The sequence below is a fragment of the Lolium perenne genome, chromosome 5 (assembly GCF_019359855.2).
Source record: "Lolium perenne isolate Kyuss_39 chromosome 5, Kyuss_2.0, whole genome shotgun sequence".
In the NCBI taxonomy this organism is placed as follows: domain Eukaryota; kingdom Viridiplantae; phylum Streptophyta; class Magnoliopsida; order Poales; family Poaceae; genus Lolium; species Lolium perenne.
Genome location: NC_067248.2, coordinates 130,743,871 through 130,764,642, shown reverse-complemented (window position 1 = coordinate 130,764,642; position 20,772 = coordinate 130,743,871). Strand labels below are relative to the sequence as shown.

Sequence of the window (20,772 nt, the reverse complement as noted above, 5' to 3'; positions counted from 1 at the left end):
AAGAGAATCCACAGAAACATAACATTCAACCTCTTTTGGTAAGCATGGAGGACAATCAAATAGTGTAAGAGATAAAGAGTTACTCTCATTAGAAGCTTGGCATGGGTAGCTAATCCATTCTTCCTCCTTTTGTTCATCACTCTCCTCTTCTTTTTCATCCAATGAGCTTTCAGGTTCATCAATTTCCTCCTCTTTTTCATCTAATGAGCTTTCAGGTTCATCAATTTCTTCTTCCACAGGTTCCTGCCAATTGTGAGTGCATTCTTGTGCATTAATGAGTCTCTCTTTATAATCAATGATATAAGGATTATCACTGTAACTTTCATTGAAAAAATTAAGGATAGAAGAGACATAATCTTTAAGGTCCTTACAAACAACACAAGTTTCATAATTTTTAGCCATGAAGGATTCTATCTCAGAGGCTCCCATAAATATGATAAATTGTTCTACTTCTTCGAACCCATAATGAATATAGCAATTCCGATTATAGTTCTTAATTAAAAATTCCTCACTAAAGCCACATTGAAATTTAAGATGTTTAGTGTCCTGTTGAGAGCAACAGTTTATATCATGGCGTTTAAGCAAGATTTTAGCCATTGTATTCAATTTTTCTATCACAGCACTCATTACTTTACCAGTTCTTGATTCTTTATAATTATTATAACATTCTATGAGCTCCAAGTAGGTTGTAGGTTATCCCATAACAACAGTTTTTAATTTTTCGATTTTTCAAATTTTTATGGATTTTTGGGTATATGAGAAAAATAAAACAAGACAAAAATAAGCTAGACAAAAGTAAACTAAGCAAAATAATACTAGACAGAAATAAACTAAGCACAAGTAAACTAGGAAAAAGTAAACTAATCAAAACAAAATAAAACAAAATAAAAATAGAGAGGGAGGTAGAGTGTACTCCCCAGGTGAACTTATGAGTAGAGCTATGCCTCCCCGGCAACGGTGCCAGAAAACAGTCTTGATGACCCACAAGTATAGGGGATCGCGATAGTCTTCGAGGGAAGTAAAACCCAAATTTATTGATTCGAAACAAGGGGAGGTAAAGAATACTTATAAGCCTTAACAAATGAGTTGTCAATTCAGCTACACCTGGAAAAGCACTAGCAACAGGGGTGATGTGAAAGTAGCAGTAATATGAGAGCAGTAGTAACAGTAACACAGCAGCAGTAATAGCAATATGAGAGCGATGGCACCAGAAAAATAGTTGATACTACTTCCAATGACATATAGAACGAGTATATAATGATGAGAGATGGACCGGGGTTCCCAGCGATCTACACTAGTGGCAACTCTCCAATAACAAGTAACAAGTGTTGGGTGAACAAATTACAGTTGGGCAATTGATAGGATTCAAAGCATTAAGATAGAACATCAATTCATTAATCATGTAGGCATGTTTTCCATATATAGTCGTACGTGCTCGCAATGAGAAACTTGCACAACATCTTTTGTCCTACCAGCCGGTGGCAGCCGGGCCTCAAGGGAATCTACTGGATATTAAGGTACTCCTTTTAATAGAGTACCGGAGCAAAGCATTAACACTTGGTGAAAACATGTGATCCTCACATCACCGCCATCCCCTCCGGTTGTCCCGATTTCTGTCACTTCGGGGCCTTTGGTTCCGGATAGCGACATGTGCATACAACTTGTAGATACAATCTAAGCAATAAGTATAGAGCTTAAATCTAAGATCATGCCACTCGGGCCCTAGTGACAAGCATTAAGCATAGCAAGATTGCAGCAACAATAACTTCACAAACTTTATAGATAGACTAATCATAATGTATCATCCATCGGATCCCAACAAACACAACACCGATTACATCAGATGGATCTCAATCATGTAAGGCAGCTCATGAGATCTTTGTATTGAAGTACATGGAGGAGAGTATACCAACTAGCTACTGCTAGAACCCGTAGTCCATGGGGAAACTACTCACGGAGCATGATGGAGGCGGTGGCGTCGATGGAGATGGCTTCCGGGGGCACTTCCCCGTCCCGGCAGGGTGCCGGAACAGAGAGTTCTTTCCCCCGAATTGGAGTTTCGCGATGGCTGCGGCGCCCCTGGAGTCTTTCTGGAGTTTCGTCAATTGGTACTGCGTTTTTAGGTCGAAAGGGGTTATATAGGCGAAGAGGCGGCGCAGGAGGGTCGACAGGGTGGCCTCCCCATAGGGGGGCGTGGCCAGGGTCTGGCCCGCGCGGCCCACCCTTCTGGTGGCCCCCTGGCTCTCCTCCGACTCTTCTTTGGTGTTCTGGATGCTTCCGGGAAAAATAGGATGTTTGGCGTTGATTTCGTCCAATTCCGAGAATATTGCCCAAACAGCCTTTCTGGAACCAAAAACAGTAGAAAACAAGAACTGGCACTGTGGCATCTTGTTAATAGGTTAGTTCCGGAAAACGCATAAAAACATTATTAAGTGCAAGTAAAACATGTAAGTATTGTCATAAAACAAGCATGGAACATCAGAAATTATGGATACGTTGGAGACGTATCAGCATCCCCAAGCTTAGTTCCTGCTCATCCCGAGCAGGTAAACGATAAAAAGAATAATTTCTGTAGTGACATGCTACTTACATAACCTTGATCATACTATTACAAAGCATATGAAATGAATGAAGTGACTCAAGGCAATGATTTATAGTTGCTAACAAATAGATAACATATAGCAAAACTTTTCATGAAGAGTACTTTCAAGACAAGCATCAAAAGTCTTGCACAAGAGTTAACTCATAAAGCAATAAATTCAAAGTAAAGGCATCGAAGCAACACAAAGGAAGATATAGGTTTCAGCAATTGCCTTCATCTTTCGACATGTATATCTCATGGATATTGTCAACATAAAGTAATATGATGAATGCAAATATGCAAGTATGTAAGAATCAATGCGTAGTTGACACAAGTGTTTGCTTCTAAGATGGAAGGAAGTAGGTAAACTGACTCAACATAAAAGTAAAAGAAAGGCCCTTTGCAGAGGGAAGCATTGATTGCTATATTTGTGCTAGAGCGTTGGTTTTGAAAACATAAAGAGAGCATAAAAAGTAAAATTTTGAGAGGTGTTTGTTGTTGTCAACGAATGGTAGTGGGCACTCTAACCCCCTCGCCAGACAAACCTTCAAAGAGCGGCTCCCATTTTATTTTATTTTTGGGTGGCACTCCTTCCAACCTTTACTTTCACAAACCATGGCTAACCGAATCCTCGGGTGCCTGCCAAAAATCTCATACCATGAAGGAGTGCCTTTTTATTTTAGTTTTATTATGATGACACTCCTCCCCACCTTTGCTTTCACAAGCCGTGGCTAACCGAATCCTTCGGGTGCCGTCCAACAATCACATACCATGGAGGACTGTCTATTTTGGTTAATTAATTTGGGACTGGGAATCCCATTGCCAGCTCTTTTTGCAAAATTATTGGATAAGCGGATGAAGCCACTAGTCCATTGGTGAAAGTTGCCCAACAAGATTGAAAGATAAAACACCACATACTTCCTCATGAGCTATAAAACATTGACACAAATTAGAGGTAATAAATTTTGAATTGTTTAAAAGTAGCACTCAAGCAATTTACTTTGGAATGGCGGAGAAATACCATGTAGTAGGTAGGTATGGTGGACACAAATGGCGTAGTGGTTGGCTCAAGGATTTTGGATGCATGAGAAGTATTCCCTCTCGATACAAGGCTTAGGCTAGCAAGGCTATTTGAAGCAAACACAAGTATGAACCGGTACAGCAAAACTTACATAAGAACATATTGCAAGCATTATAATACTCTACACTGTCTTCCTTGTTGCTCAAACACTTTTACCAGAAAATATCTAGACCTTAAGAGAGACCAATCATGCAAACCAATTTCAGCAAGTTCTACGGTAGTTCTCCACTAATAGGTTTAAACTACATGAAAAAAAACTTAATCATGATCTACTTGAGAGCTCAAAACAATTGCCAAGTGTCAAATTATCCAAGACATTATGAGGCATTTTCTGTTTCCAACCAAATAACCATAAGTGCTGTCGCTTCCAACTTTTATCATTGAACATTAAAAGTAAAACGAAGAACAAGTGTTCATATGAAAAAGCGGAGCGTGTCTCTCTCCCAAACAAAGATTGCTAGAATCCGAATCTATTCAAACACAAACAAAATGAAAATAAACACACAGACGCTCCAAGTAAAGCACATATGATGTGACCGAATAAAAATATAGTTTCAATACAAGAAACCTGATAAGTTGATGAAGAAGGGGATGCCTTGGGCATCCCCAAGCTTAGACGCTTGAGTCTTCTTGAAATATGAAGGGATGAACCACGGGGGCATCCCCAAGCTTAGACTTTTCACTCTTCTTGATCATATATCATCCTCCTCTCTTGACCCTTGAAAACTTCCTTCACACCAAACTTCTCATAAACTTCATTAGAGGGGTTAGTAATCAAAAAAATTGAATCCAGCTTGGTCCTGTAGTGACACATTGCAAGAACTCAATAAAACATTAGCTACAGCTCTCCACGTGTAGAAAGCCTTGCTTAAAGTCCACAAGAGACAATGCAAAAAACAGAGACAGAATCTGCCAAAACAGAACAGCCAGTAAAGACGAATTTTAAAGAGGTACTTCCGTTGCTCAAATCAGAAAACTCAAAACTAATGAAAGTTGCGTACATATCTGAGGAACACGCACGTAAATTGGCAGATTTTTCTGAGTTACCTACAGAGAAAACAGCCCAGATTCGTGACAGATAGAAATCTATTTCTGCGCAGAAATCCAAATCTAGTATCAACCTTCGATTAGAGGCTTCACTTGGCACAATATTGCAATAAAATAAAGATAAGGAGAGGTTGCTACAGTAGTAACAACTTCCAAAACACAACAAAACAGTAGCAAAATAAACACATGGGTTATCTCCCAAGAAGTGCTTTCTTTATAGCCATTAAGATGGGCTCAGCAGTTTTAATGATGCACTCGCAAGAAATAAGAGTTGAGGCAAAAGAGAGCATCAAAAGGCAAATTCAAAACACATTTAAGCCTAACATGCTTCCTATGAAAAGGAATCTTGTAAATAAACAAGTTCATGAAGAGCAAAGTAACAAGCATAGGAAGATAGAACAAGTGTAGCTTCAAAAATTTCAGCACATAGAGAGGTGTTTTAGCACCATGCAAATTTCTACAACCATATTTTCCTCTCTCATAATAATTTTCAGTAGCTTCATGAACAAACTCAACAATATAACTATCATATAAAGCATGCTTTTCATGATCCATAAACACATATTTTTTGTCAAGCTCAAAAATAGTGGGATTAAAACTTTCGAACACACTTTTATCAATAATATAACAAGATGATTGATCAATCTCAAGAGATATGGGACTCATAGAAAAAGTCAAGTATTCTCCAATCCCATGTTCATTAGTAGTACAATTAATATTATCAAGTAGCATAGGACCATCATCTAGAGCTTTATCATAAACATTTGCCAAGCAAAATTCTTTAGTACCATGCATTTCGACATCAGGCACAAACAAAGCATTATCATAAGATTTATCAAAGTAGCATGGATTATCATAAATAACAGTAGCATAATTATTCTCACAAGTTTTACCCATAGGTACTATTTCAAGAGAATCCACAGGAACATAACATTCATCCTCCTTCGGTAAGCATGGAGGACAATCAAATAGTGTAAGAGATAAAGAGTTACTCTCATTAGAAGGTTGGCATGGGTAGCTAATCCATTCTTCCTCCTTTTGTTCATCACTCTCCTCTTCTTTTTCATCTAATGAGCTTTCAGGTTCATCAATTTCTTCTTCCACAGGTTCCTGCAAATTGTGAGTGCATTCTTGTGCATTAATGAGTCTCTCTTTATAATCAATGATATAAGGATTATCAGTGTAACTTTCATTGCAAAAATTAAGGATAGAAGAGACATAATCTTTAAGGTCCTTACAAACAACACAAGTTTCATAATTCTCAACCATGAAGGATTCTATCTCAGAGGCTCCCATAAATATGACAAATTGTTCTACCTCTTCAAACCCAAAATGAATATAGCTATTCCGATTATAGTTCTTAATTAAAAATTCCTCACTAAAGCCACATTGAAATTTAAGATGTTTAGTATCCTGTTGAGAGCAACAGTTTATATCATGGCGTTTAAGCAAGATTTTAGCAATTGCGTTCAATTTTTCTATCACAGCACTCATAACTTTACCAGTTCTTGATTCTCTATAATTATTATAATATTCTATAAGCTCCAAGTAGGTTGTAGGTTCTCCCATAACAGCAGTTTTTAATTTTTCGGTTTTTCAAATATTTATGGATTTTTGGGTATATGAGAAAAATAAAACAAGACAAAAAGAAACTAAGCAAAGTAATACTAGACCGAAATAAACTAAGCACAAATAAACTAGACAAAAGTAAACTAAGCAAAACAAAATAAAATAAAATAAAACAGAGAGAGATGTAGAGTGTACTCCCCAGGTGAGCTTATGAGTAGAGCTATGCCTCCCCGGCAACGGCGCCAGAAAACGGTCTTGATGACCCACAAGTATAGGGGATCGCAGCAGTCTTCGCGGGAAGTAAAACCCAAATTTTTTGATTCGACACAAGGGGAGGTAAAGAATACTTATAAGCCTTAACAACTGAGTTGTCAATTTAGCTGCACCTGAAAAAGCACTAGTAACAGGGGTGATGTGAAAGTAACAGTAATATGAGAGCAGTAGTAACAGTAACACAGCAGTAGTAACAGCAATATGAGAGCAATGGCACCAGAAAATAGTTGATACTACTTCCAATGACATATAGAACAAGTATATAATGATGAGAGATGGACCGGGGTTCCCAGCGATCTACACTAGTGGTAACTCTCCAATAAGTGACAAGTGTTGGGTGAACAAATTACAGTTGGGCAATTGATAGGATTGATAAAGCATTAAGAAAGAACATCAATTCATTAATCATGTAGGCATGTTTTCCATATATAGTCGTACGTGCTCGCAATGAGAAACTTGCACAACATCTTTTGTCCTACCAGCCGGTGGCAGCCGGGCCTCGAGGAAATCTACTGGATATTAAGGTACTCCTTTTAATAGAGCACCGGAGCAAAGCATTAACACTTGGTGAAAACATGTGTCCCTCACATCACCGCCATCCCCTCCGGTTGTCCCGATTTCTGTCACTTCGGGGCCTTTGGTTCCGGACAGTGACATGTGCATACAACTTGTAGATACAATCTAAGCAATAAGTATAGAGCTCAAATCTAAGATCATGCCACTCGGGCCCTAGTGACAAGCATTAAGCATAACATGATTGCAGCAACAATAACTTCACAAACTTTATAGATAGACTAATCATAATGTATCATCCATCGGATCCCAACAAACACAACACCGATTACATCAGATGAATCTCAATCATGTAAGGCAGCTCATGAGATCATTGTATTGAAGTACATGGAGGAGAGAATACCAACTACCTACTTCTAGAACCCGTAGTCCATGGGGGAACTACTCACGGAGCATGATGGAGGCGGTGGCGTTGATGGAGATGGCTTCCGGGGGCACTTCCCCGTCCCGGCAGGGTGCCGGAACAGAGACTTCTATCCCCCGAATTGGAGTTTCGCGATGGCGGCGGCGCCCTGGAGTCTTTCTGGAGTTTCGTCAATTGGTCCTGCGTTTTTAGGTCGAAAGGGGTTATATAGGCGAAGGGGAGTCGGAGGAGAGCCAGGGGCCACCAGAGGGGTGGGCCGCGCGGGCCAGACCCTGGCCGCGCCCCCCTATGGGGAGGTCACCCTGTCGACCCTCCTGCGCCGCCTCTTCGCCTATATAACCCCTTTCGACCTAAAAACGCAGGACCAGTTGATGAAACTCCAGAAAGACTCCAGGGCGCCACCACCATCGCGAAACTCCAATTCGGGGGACAGAAGTCTCTGTTCCGGCACCCTGCCGGGACGGGGAAGTGCCCCCGGAAGCCATCTCCATCAACGCCACCGCCTCCATCATGCTCCGTGAGTAGTTCCCCCATGGACTACGGGTTCTAGCAGTAGCTAGTTGGTATTCTCTCCTCCATGTACTTCAATACAATGATCTCATGAGCTGCCTTACATGATTGAGATTCATCTGATGTAATCGGTGTTGTGTTTGTTGGGATCCGATGGATGATACATTATGATTAGTCTATCTATAAAGTTTGTGAAGTTATTGTTGCTGCAATCTTGTTATGGTTAATGCTTGTCACTAGGGCCCGAGTGGCATGATCTTAGATTTGAGCTCTATACTTATTGCTTAGATTGTATCTACAAGTTGTATGCACATGTCACTGTCCAGAACCAAAGGCCCCGAAGTGACAGAAATCGGGACAACCGGAGGGGATGGCGGTGATGTGAGGGACACATGTTTTCACCAAGTGTTAATGCTTTGCTCCGGTGCTCTATTAAAAGGAGTACCTTAATATCCAGTAGATTCCCTTGAGGCCCGGCTGCCACCGGCTGGTAGGACAAAATATGTTGTGCAAGTTTCTCATTGCGAGCACGTACGACTATATATGGAAAACATGCCTACATGATTAATGAATTGATGTTCTTTCTTAATGCTTTATCAATCCTATCAATTGCCCAACTGTAATTTGTTCACCCAACACTTGTCACTTATTGGAGAGTTACCACTCGTGTAGATCGCTGGGAACCCCGGTCCATCTCTCATCATTATATACTTGTTCTATATGTCATTGGAAGTAGTATCAACTATTTTCTGGTGCCATTGCTCTCATATTGTCATTATCGCTGTTGTGTTACTGTTACTACTGCTCTCATATTACTGTTACTTTCACATCACCCCTGTTACTAGTGCTTTTCCAGGTGCAGCTGAATTGACAACTCAGCTGTTAAGGCTTATAAGTATTCTTTACCTCCCCTTGTGTCGAATCAATAAATTTGGGTTTTACTTCCCGCGAAGACTGCTGCGATCCCCTATATTTGTGGGTCATCAGGATGCCCCGGTGGTTCACCCCTGCTTATTTCAAGAAGACTCAAGCATCTAAGCTTGGGGATGCCCAAGGCATCCCCTTCTTCATCGACAACATTATCAGGTTCCTCTAGTGAAACTATATTTTTATTCCATCACATCTTATGTGCTTTGCTTGGAGCGTCTGTTTGTTTTTGTTTTTGTTTTGTTTGAATAAAATTGGATCCTAGCATTAATTGTGTGGGAGAGAGACATGCTCCGCTGTTGCATATGGACAAATATGTCCTTGGCTTTACTCATAATGTTCATGGCGAAGGTTGAAACTGCTTCGTTAATTGTTATATGGTTGGAAATGGGAAATGCTACATGTGGTAATTGGTAGAATGTCTTGAATAATTTGATACTTGACAATTGTTATGCTCATAAGGATCATGTTTAAGCTCTGGCATCATATACTTTGCACCTATTGGTGAAGAAATACATAGAGCTTGTTGAAATTTGGTTTGCATGATTGGTCTCTCTAAGGTCTAGATATTTTCTAGTAAGGGTTTGAACAACAAGGAAGACGGTGTAGAGTCTTATAATGCTTGCAATATGTTTTTATGTGAGTTTTGCTGTACCGGTTCATACTTGTGTTTGCTTCAAATAACCTTGCTAGCCTAAGCCTTGTATTGAGAGGGATTACTTCTCGTGCATCCAAATCCTTGAGCCAAAAACTATGCCATTTGTGTCCACCATACCTACCTATTACATGGTATTTCTCCGCCATTCCAAAGTAAATTGCTTGAGTGCTACCTTTAAATTTCTATTCTTTGTCTTTGCAATATATAGCTCATGGGACAAATAGCCTAAAAACTATTGTGGTATTGAATATGTACTTATGTATCTTATTTCTTATTAAGTTGCTTGTTGTGCGATAACCATGTTCATGGGGACGCCATCAACTACCTTTGTTGAATATCATGTGAGTTGCTATGCATGTTCGTCTTGTCTGAAGTAATAGGATTTACCATGAGTTGAACGGTTTGAGCATGCATATTGTTAGAGAAGAACATTGGGCCCCTAACTAAAGCCATGATCCATGGTGGAAGTTTCTGTTTTGGACAACAATCCTCAATCTCTTATGAGAATATTATTTGTTGTTGAATGCTTAAGCATTAAAGAGGAGTCCATTATCTGTTGTCTATGTTGTCCCGGTATGGATGTCTAAGTTGAGAATAATCAAAAGCGAGAAATCCAATGCGAGCTTTCTCCTTAGACCTTTGTACAAAGTGGCATAGAGGTACCCCTTTGTGATACTTGGTTAAAACATATGTATTGCGGTGATAATCCAGGTAATCCGAGCTAATTAGGACAAGGTGCGGGCACTATTGGTATACTATGCATGAGGCTTGCAACTTGTAGGATATAATTTACATAACACATATGCTTTATTACTACCGTTGACAAATTGTTTCTTGTTTTCAAAATAAAAGCGCTAGCACAAATATAGCAATCGATGCTTCCCTCTTCGAAGGGCCATTCTTTTACTTTTATGTTGAGTCAGTTTACCTATTTCCTCCCATCTCAAGAAGCAAACACTTGTGTTAACTGTGCATTGATTCTTACATACTTGCATATTTGCATTCATCATATTACTTTATTTTGACAACTATCCATGAGATATATATGTTACAAGTTGAAAGCAACCGCTGAAACTTAATCTTCCTTTGTGTTGCTTCAATGCCTTTACTATGAATTTATTGCTTTATGAGTTAACTCTTATGCAAGACTTATTGATGCTTGTCTTGAAAGTACTATTCATGAAAAGTCTTTGCTATATGATTCAGTTGTTTACTCATTATCTTTACCATTGCTTTGGATCGCTGCATTCATTACATGTGCTTACAAATAGTATTGATCAAGATTATGATGGCATGTCACTTCAGAAATTATCTTTGTTATCATTTACCTACTCGGGACGAGTAGGAACTAAGCTTGGGGATGCTGATACGTCTCCAACATATCGATAATTTCTTATGTTCCATGCTTGTTTTATGACAATACCTACATGTTTTATACATACTTTATGTCATATTTATGCATTTTCCGGCACTAACCTATTAACAAGATGCCGAAGAGCCAGTTGTTGTTTTCTGCTGTTTTTGGTTTCAGAAATCCTAGTAAGGAAATATTCTCGGAATTGGACGAAATCAACGCCCAGGGGGCTATTTTTCCACGAAGCTTCCAGAACACCGAAAGGGAACCGAAGTGGGGCGACGAGGTGCCGCCACACTAGGGCGGCGCGTCCCAGGAGGGGCCGCGCGGCCCTAGCGTGTGGGGCCCCCGTCAGCCCTCCGACTCCGCCCTTCCGCCTACAATACGGAAAACCTTCCAGAGACGCCGCCGCCGCCAATCCCATCTCGGGGGATTCAGGAGATCGCCTCCGGCACCCTGCCGGAGAGGGGAATCATCTCCCGGAGGACTCTTCACCGCCATGGTAGCCTCCGGAGTGATGTGTGAGTAGTTCACCCCTGGACTATGGGTCCATAGCAGTAGCTAGATGGTCGTCTTCTCCTAATTGTGCTATCATTGTTGGATCTTGTGAGCTGCCTAACATGATCAAGATCATCTATCTATAATGCTATATGTTACGTTTGTTGGGATCCGATGAATAATGAATGCTATGTTATGTTGATTATCAATCTATCATCTATGTGTTGTTTATGATCTTGCATGCTCTCCGTTGCTAGTAGAGGCTCTGGCCAAGTTTTTGCTTGTAACTCCAAGAGGGAGTATTTATGCTCGATAGTGGGTTCATGCCTCCATTAAATCTGGGACAGTGACAGAAAGTTCTAAGGTTGTGGATGTGCTGTTGCCACTAGGGATAAAACATCAATGCTATGTCTAAGGATGTATTTATTGATTACATTACGCACCATACTTAATGCAATTGTCTGTTGTTTGCAACTTAATACTGGAGGGGGTTCGGATGATAACCTGAAGGTGGACTTTTTAGGCATAGATGCATGCTGGATAGCGGTCTATGTACTTTGTCGTAATGCCCAATTAAATCTCACACTACTCATCATAACATGTATGTGCATGGTCATGCCCTCTTTATTTGTCAATTGCCCAACTGTAATTTGTTCACCCAACATGCTTATTCTTATGGGAGAGACACCACTAGTGAATTGTGGACCCTGGTCCATTCTTTTACATCGAATACAATCTACTGCAATACGCGTTCTACTGTTCTCTGCAAACATCATCATCCACACTATACATCTAATCCTTTGTTACAGCAAGCCGGTGAGATTGACAACCTCACTGTCACGTTGGGGCAAAGTAATTTGGTTGTGTTGTGCAGGTTCCACGTTGGCGCCGGAATCCCTGGTGTTGCGCCGCACTACACTCCGCCGCCATCAACCTTCAACGTGCTTCTTGGCTCCTACTGGTTCGATAAACCTTGGTTTCTTACTGAGGGAAAACTTGCCGCTGTACGCATCACACCTTCCTCTTGGGGTTCCCAACGGACGCGTGCTGTACGCGTATCAAGAACTTAGGCTTACCCAATCCATCTTCTTCCTCAAACCCACGACCTGGACGTCGGAGTTCAGCAAACCCACGAGGACGATTACCACGTGGCGCACCACGAGCATTGTGTGCGTCATCTTGAAGCTCAGGATCTTCGTCGTCTTCTTGTTGTTGTTGTGCGGTCAAATTCTCAACAGCTAGGCGCAAATCGAGAAGACTGCGCTGTATATCCGTCACTTGATCTTTCATTGTAGTGACAGTCTCACATGTAGTATCCAGCTTCTGGGAGATCCCTTGGACCGTTCCCCTAAGCTCATCATCCTGAGTGCGGAATTCACGTCGCATCTCATTACGAAGATCCTCATACTCCCTCCATGTCATCAAATCCGCGGAGTTCTTGTTCTCCTGGTTAACAATTTTTTCATCACTAGCAGACATGGTTAGTAGGTTAGTGCACTAAAACAAATATATATGGTGGTACTCTCACAACTCACTCAAAACTGATAAGAAAAGGAAATCTTACCGCTCCAAAGTGAATTAGTATTGCTTACCACTTGTAGCGATGACTAGTGCACGGATGTAGCGAAGCGAATATCAAGGGTATAAGAACAAATCACACGGCAAAGCAGGATATATGTGGGGCTGTAGGTGGGCTACCTATTTGCACCAATAACAAACTCTAGCGCTGACCGTAGACAACCAATGATACTTGATACGCGTACAGCACGCGTCCGTTGGGAACCCCAAGAGGAAGGTGTGATGCGTACAGCAACAAGTTTTCCCTCAGTAAGAAACCAAGGTTTATCGAACCAGTAGGAGCCAAGAAGCACGTTGAAGGTTGATGGTGGCGGAGTGTAGTGCGGCGCAACACCAGGGATTCCGGCGCCAACGTGGAACCTCCACAACACAACCAAAATACTTTGCCCCAACGTGACAGTGAGGTTGTCAATCTCACCGGCTTGCTGTAACAAAGGATTAGATGTGTAGTGTGGATGATGATGTTTGCAGAGAACAGTAAGAACAAGTATTGCAGTAGATTGTATTCGATGTAAAGGAATGGACCGGGGTCCACAGTTCACTAGTGGTGTCTCTCCGATAAGAAATAGCATGTTGGGTGAACAAATTACAGTTGGGCAATTGACAAATAAAGATGGCATGACAATGCACATACATGTTATGATGAGTAGTGTGAGATTTAATTGGGCATTACGACAAAGTACATAGACCGCTATCCAGCATGCATCTATGCCTAAAAAGTCCACCTTCGGGTTAGCGTCCGCACCCCTTCCAGTATTAAGTTGCAAACAACAGACAATTGCATTAAGTATGGTGCGTAATGTAATCAACACAAATATCCTTAGACATAGCATTGATGTTTTATCCCTAGTGGCAACAGCACATCCACAACCTTAGAACTTTCTGTCACTGTCCCAGATTTAATGGAGGCATGAACCCACTATCGAGCATAAATACTCCCTCTTGGAGTTACAAGTAACGACTTGGCCAGAGCCTCTACTAGCAACGGAGAGCATGCAAGATCTTAAACAACACATATATGATAGATTGATAATCAACATAACATAGTATTCCATATTCATCGGATCCCAACAAACGCAACATGTAGCATTACAAATATATGATCTTGATCATGTTAGGCAGCTCACAAGATCCAACAATGATAGCACATGAGGAGAAGACGACCATCTAGCTACTGCTATGGACCCATAGTCCAGGGGTGAACTACTCACACATCAATCCGGAGGCGGTCATGGCGATGAAGAGTCCTCCGGGAGATGATTCCCCTCTCCGGCAGGGTGCCGGAGGCGATCTCCCGAATCCCCCGAGATGGGATTGGCGGAGGCGGCGTCTCTGGAAGGTTTTCCGTATCGTGGCTCTCGGTACTGGGGGTTTCGCGACGAAGACTTTTTATAGGCGAAAGGGCAGAGAAGGGGGCTGACGGGGGCCCCACACGCTAGGGCGGCGCGGGGCCCCCCTGGGCCGCGCGGCCCTAGTGTGGCGGTGCCTCGTCGCCCCACTTCGTATCTCCTTCGGTCTTCTGGAAGCTTCGTGGAAAAATAAGACCATGGGCGTTGATTTCGTCCAATTCCGAGAATATTTCCTTACTAGGATTTCTGAAACCAAAAACAGTAAAACAAAGAATCGGCTCTTCGACATCTTGTCAATAGGTTAGTGCCGGAAAATGCATAAATATGACATAAAGTGTGTATAAAACATGTGAGTATCATCATAAAAGTAGCATGGAACATAAGAAATTATAGATACGTTTGAGACGTATCAAGCATCCCCAAGCTTAGTTCCTGCTCGTCCTCGAGTAGGTAAACGATAACAAAGATAATTTCTGAAGTGACATGCTATCATAATCTTGATCAATACTATTGTAAGCATGTGTAATGAATGCAGCGATCCAAAGCAATGGTAAAGATAATGAGTAAACAACTGAACCATATAGCAAAGACTTTTCATGAATAGTACTTTCAAGACAAGCATCAATAAGTCTTGCATAAGAGTTAACTCATAAAGCAGTAGATTCAAAGTAAAGGCATTGAAGCAACACAAAGGAAGATTTAAGTTTCAGCGGTTTCTTTCAACTTGTAACATGTATATCTCATGGATAATTGTCAATGCAAAGTAATATGATGAATGCAAATATGCAAGTATGTAGGAATCAATGCACAGTTGACACAAGTGTTTGCTTCTAAGATGGAAGGAAGTAGGTGAACTGACTCAACATAAAAGTAAAAGAATGGCCCTTCGCAGAGGGAAGCATGGATTGCTATTTTTGTGCTAGAGATTTTATTTTGAAAACATAGAGAGAGAGCATAAAAGTAAAGTTTTGAGAGGTGTTTGTTGTTGTCAACGAATGGTAGTGGGCACTCTAACCCCCTTGCCAGACAGACTTTCAAAGAGCGGCTCCCATGAATTTTTTTTATTTTTGGGTGACACTTCTTCCAACCTTTGCTTTCACAAACCATGGCTAACCGAATCCTTGGGTGCCTGCCAACAATCTCATACCATGAAGGAGTGTCTTTTATTTTAGTTTTATTTAGATGACACTCCTCCCCACCTTTGCTTTCTCAAGCCATGGCTAACCGAATCCTCGGGTGCCGTCCAACAATCACATACCATGGAGGAGTGTCTATTTGTAAAATTATGAAAGTTAATTAATTGGGGCTGGGAACCCCATTGCCAGCTCTTTTTGCAAAATTATTGGATAAGCGGATGAAGCCACTAGTCCATTGGTGAAAGTTGCCCAACAAGATTGAAAGATAAACACCACATACTTCCTCATGAGTTATAAAACATTGAAACAAATAAGAGGTAATAACTTTGAATTGTTTAAAGGTAGCACTGAAGCAATTTACTTTGGAATGGCAGAAAATACCATGCAGTAGGTAGGTATGGTGGACACAAATGGCATAGTTTTTGGCTCAAGGATTTGGATGCATGAGAAGTATTCCCTCTCAATACAAGGCTTAGGCTAGCAAGGTTATTTGAAGCAAACACAAGTATGAACCGGTACAGCAAAACTTACATAAGAACATATTGCAAGCATTATAAGACTCTACACTATCCTCCTTGTTGCTCAAACCCTTACCATAAAATATCTAGACTTTAGAGAGACCAATCATGCAAACCAAATTTTAGCAAACTCTATGTATTTCTTCACTAATAGGTGCAAAGTATATGATGCAAGAGCTTAAATATGAGCACAACAATTGCCAAGTATCAAATTATTCATGACATTATACCAATTACCACATGTAGCATTTTCTGTTTCCAACCATATAACAATTAACGAAGCAGTTTCAACCTTCGCCATGAACATTAAGAATAAGGCTAAGAACATATGTGTTCATATGCAACAGCGGAGCGTGTCTCTCTCCCACACAATGAATGCTAGGATCCAATTTATTCAAACAAACAAAAACAAAAACATACAGACGCTCCAAGTAAAGCACATAAGATGTGACGGAATAAAAATATAGTTTCACTAGAGGAACCTGATAATGTTGTCGATGAAGAAGGGGATGCCTTGGGCATCCCCAAGCTTAAATGCTTGAGTCTTCTTGAAATATGCAGGGATGAACCACGGGGGCATCCCCAAGCTTAGAGCTTTCACTCTCCTTGATCATATTGTATCATCCTCCTCTCTTGATCCTTGAAAACTTCCTCCACACCAAACTCAAAACAAACTCATTAGAGGGTTAGTGCATAATCAAAAATTCACATGTTCAGAGGTGACATAATCATTCTTAACACTTCTGGATATTGCACAAAGCTACTGAAAGTTAATGGAATAAAGAAATCCATCAAACATAGCAAAACAGTCAATGCGAAATAAAAGGCAGAATCTGTCAAAACAGAACAGTCTGTAAAGACGAATTTTTCTGGGGCACTAGACTTGCTCAAATGAAAATGCTCAAATTGAATGAAAGTTGCGTACATATCTGAGGATTACTCCCGTAAATTGGCATATTTTTCTGAGTTACCTACAGAGAATACTACTCAAATTCGTGACAGCAAGAAATCTGTTTCTGCGCAGTAATCCAAATCTAGTATGAACCTCACTATCAAAGACTTTACTTGGCACAACAATGCAATAAAATAAAGATAAGGAGAGGTTGCTACAGTAGTAACAACTTCCAAGACTTGAATATAAAACAAAAGTGCAGAATTAAATTATGGGTTGTCTCCCATAAGCGCTTTTCTTTAACGCCTTTCAGCTAGGCGCAGAAAGTGTGTATCAAGTAACATCAAGAGATGAATCATCAACATCATAATTTTCATAACTTGTCACAGTAGGTATCTTAGATGCTCCATTATCTACAGTGGTATTAAGGGCTTTGTCAATTTTAGGCCTATAATAGTTTTTTGGTTTAGGCACCTTAGAGACATACATGAACTTTTGCTCCTTACCCACATAAGCTTTCTCCTTAATAGAAGAAAAAGTTGAACCCAAGGTTCCCATAGCTTCTTCAAGTTCACTAATCCTATGGGTTTGATTATCATGAATAGCACAAGCTTCTAAGATGACAATTTTCTTATTAATTCCACCTAGAGATTTATCAAGTTTATCAGTGCTATTAAGTAATACTCCCAATTTAGTCTCAACACTTGGAAGATTTTGCTCTATGGTCTCCAACTTTTTCGTGACATCTTCAAGAGAGATTTCAGTTTTAACTTCATTAACAGGTGGTATTCCAAATAGACTCTCAATAATGCAACTAGCTTCTAAAGCAGGAGTGCCTAGGAAATTACCTCCCGCGAGACAGTCAAGAACATACCTATTCCAGCTAGAGATAACAACATTAAAATTCCTGAGTAGGATAATGGTGGAGTGTTTCTTAGTGCACCTATTATGAGCATCGCTAATTCTATACCAAGCATCTTTTAAACATTCTCCCCCTTGTTGCTTAAACGAACGAACTTAAACTTCAGGATTACTCATTTTAGCAATAAAGCAAACTAGATAAAGTAAATGCAAGTAACTAATTTTTTGTGTTTCTAATATGGAGAATGCAAACAAGATAGTAAATAAAGTAAAGCAAGTAACTAATTTTTTGTATTTTTTATATTGTAAAGCAAACAAAGTAGTAAATAAAATAAAGCAAGACAAAAACAAAGTAAAGAGATTGGAAGTGGAGACTCCCCTTGCAGCGTGTCTTTATCTCCCCGGCAACGGCGCCAGAAAAAGTGCTTGATACGCGTACAGCACGCGTCCGTTGGGAACCCCAAGAGGAGGTGTGATGCGTACAGCAGCAAGTTTTCCCTCAGTAAGAAACCAAGGTTTATCGAACCAGTAGGAGCCAAGAAGCACGTTGAAGGTTGATGGTGGCGGAGTGTAGTGCGGCGCAACACCAGGGATTCCGGCGCCAACATGGAACCTGCACAACACAACCAAAATACTTTGCCCCAACGTGACAGTGAGGTTGTCAATATCACCGGCTTGCTGTAACAAAGGATTAGATGTATAGTGTGGATGATGATGTTTGAAGAGAACAGTAAGAACAAGTATTGCAGTAGATTGTATTCGATGTAAAGGAATGTACCGGGGTCCACAGTTCACTAGTGGTGTCTCTCCGATGAGAAATAGCATGTGAAAGTATAGAGATGGTAAACCTAGAGGGGGGGTGAATAGGTTTCTACAGATTTTAATTCTTTTTTTGCAATATTAGGCTTTGCGGAATATAAAGGTGAGCCTAATGCAAACTAGGTGAAGCAACCTATATGAGGATACAACTAACTCGAGCACAAAGGCTCTCTCAGGCAGTTAAATCACAAGTAAGGAGTTCGGTTAGAGATAACCGATAGCACGCGGAGACGAGGATGTATTCCCGTGTTCCCTTCCTTTGCAAGAAGGTACGTCACGTTTGGAGGGGTGTAGGTCCCACGAAGGATTCCCCACGCCATGAAGGCTCACCCTATTCTCCGGAGCCTATCCCACGAAGGAATAGCTCACTCACTTGTGGTAGACTTTGAGGTATCCTCCAAACCTTCACAATCTTGCCCGGAGCAAATCCACAGCCCGGATGCTTCCGGACTCCTCTTGCCTACCTAGGGTTTCCAAGGAACCCTAGGAAGAAAGCTTCTCGATGAATACAAGGGGAATGAGATTTGGCTTGGTAGAACAGTAGATCGGGTCCTCCTCTAGTGATTCCCCGGAGGGATTTGAGTTTGGGTGGAGGAGGAGGGAGATCGGAGGCTTTTGGTGTTTCTAGCAATGGAGTAAGAGAGAGAGAGAGCTCAAGAACAGCTTGTAGTGTAGTGCCTAACTGTTCTGAGGTAGGAGAAGGCCTATTTATAGTGTTCTTCGAAATATGGTCGTTGGTCACTTGCCACCTCATCTTTTCTCTCGACAAACCCGGTCAACCGGACCCCTGACCGGACTGTCCGATCTGCAGGCCGGTCAGACCGGGCCAGTGACCGGATCTGCCGGTTGTGACCGGATGCTGGACCGGATCCTAACCGGGAGACACTTTTCTTCTTCCAGGAGCTCCTCCGGTTGGCGCCCGGTCGACCGGACCACACGCCAGGCTCGCCGGTCTGGAGGCCGGCTGACCGGGCGGCAAACCGGATTACTCAGGCGTTTGTTTGGCGTCCGGTTGGCGCCCGGTTGGCGCCCGGTCGACCGGACCGCACGCCGGACCAGCCGGTCTGGAGCCCGGTCCAACCGGGTGGCAGACCGGATTTCTGCTGTAGACCCCTTTTCGATTGTTGTTTAAGTGAGGGGTCTCCTTTAGCCTTCTTGTTCCTTTGATACACCATTTATGCCTCTTTGCAATACCTGAGATAATCCTTATAAACGTATTAGGTCAAATACTCTAGCACGGTGTCATTGTTACCAAAATAATGGATAAGGGTAAAATACCCTTACAATCTCCCCCTTTTTGGTATACGATGACAAACCGAGCTAGAGTCACATATAGATATTATGATAAGCTCTAAACCTTGATTCCATATAAGATATTACGACAGCTCCCCCATAATGTGTGCACTTGGAGAATTTGCGTTTGAATGCAAAGTGCACCATTTGTGGAATATGAGAAGCTCCCCCAATATCTATAGGAAACAAGCATGGTATGGACAAGTATATCAAGATTTATAAACATAAAGCATGATTATCCTAATAGAGTGATTAAGCAAACATAGTCGTCCATACACGTCCATACACAAATTATTCGAAGTAGCAAGAAATCAAAGGCAAATAAGCACAAGCCATATAAGATCCAAATAAAGCAACTCCCATGGCTTGTGACAATCCAAGAGCCCCATGGTCCTAGACTCTACTCTCTTCTCCCCCTTTGGCATCGGAACACCAAAAAGGCGAAGAAAAGAGGAGAGATGCTATCGCACCCATCAAAAGAACTGATGCCCAACGGAGTAGGAGCTCTCGCCATCATCGCGCGCAGCCGCACCACTGTCATCCTCATCACCATCATCATCAGAAGGAGTAGGAGCACGAGCAGTCTGAGGAGGAGGGTGATACGTCTCCGACGTATTGATAATTTCTTATGTTCCATGCCACATTATTGATGATATCTACATGTTTTATGCATACTTTATATCATATTTATGCATTTTCCGGCACTAACCTATTAACGAGATGCCGAAGAGCCAGTTGCTATTTTCTGCTGTTTTTGGTTTCAGAAATCCTAGTAAGGAAATATTCTCGGAATTGGACGAAATCAACGCCCAGGGGCCTATTTTCACACGAAGCTTCCAGAAGACCGAAGAGTCAACGACGTGGGGCCACGAGGCGGCTAGATGATAGGGC

The 20,772-nt window shown here is 41.4% G+C and overlaps 1 pseudogene; it reads left to right on the top strand.

Annotated features, from left to right (window-relative positions):
• Nucleotides 1-20,772, top strand: part of LOC139831594 (protein STRICTOSIDINE SYNTHASE-LIKE 10-like) — a 147,542-nt pseudogene that overhangs the window by 44,042 nt on the left and 82,728 nt on the right.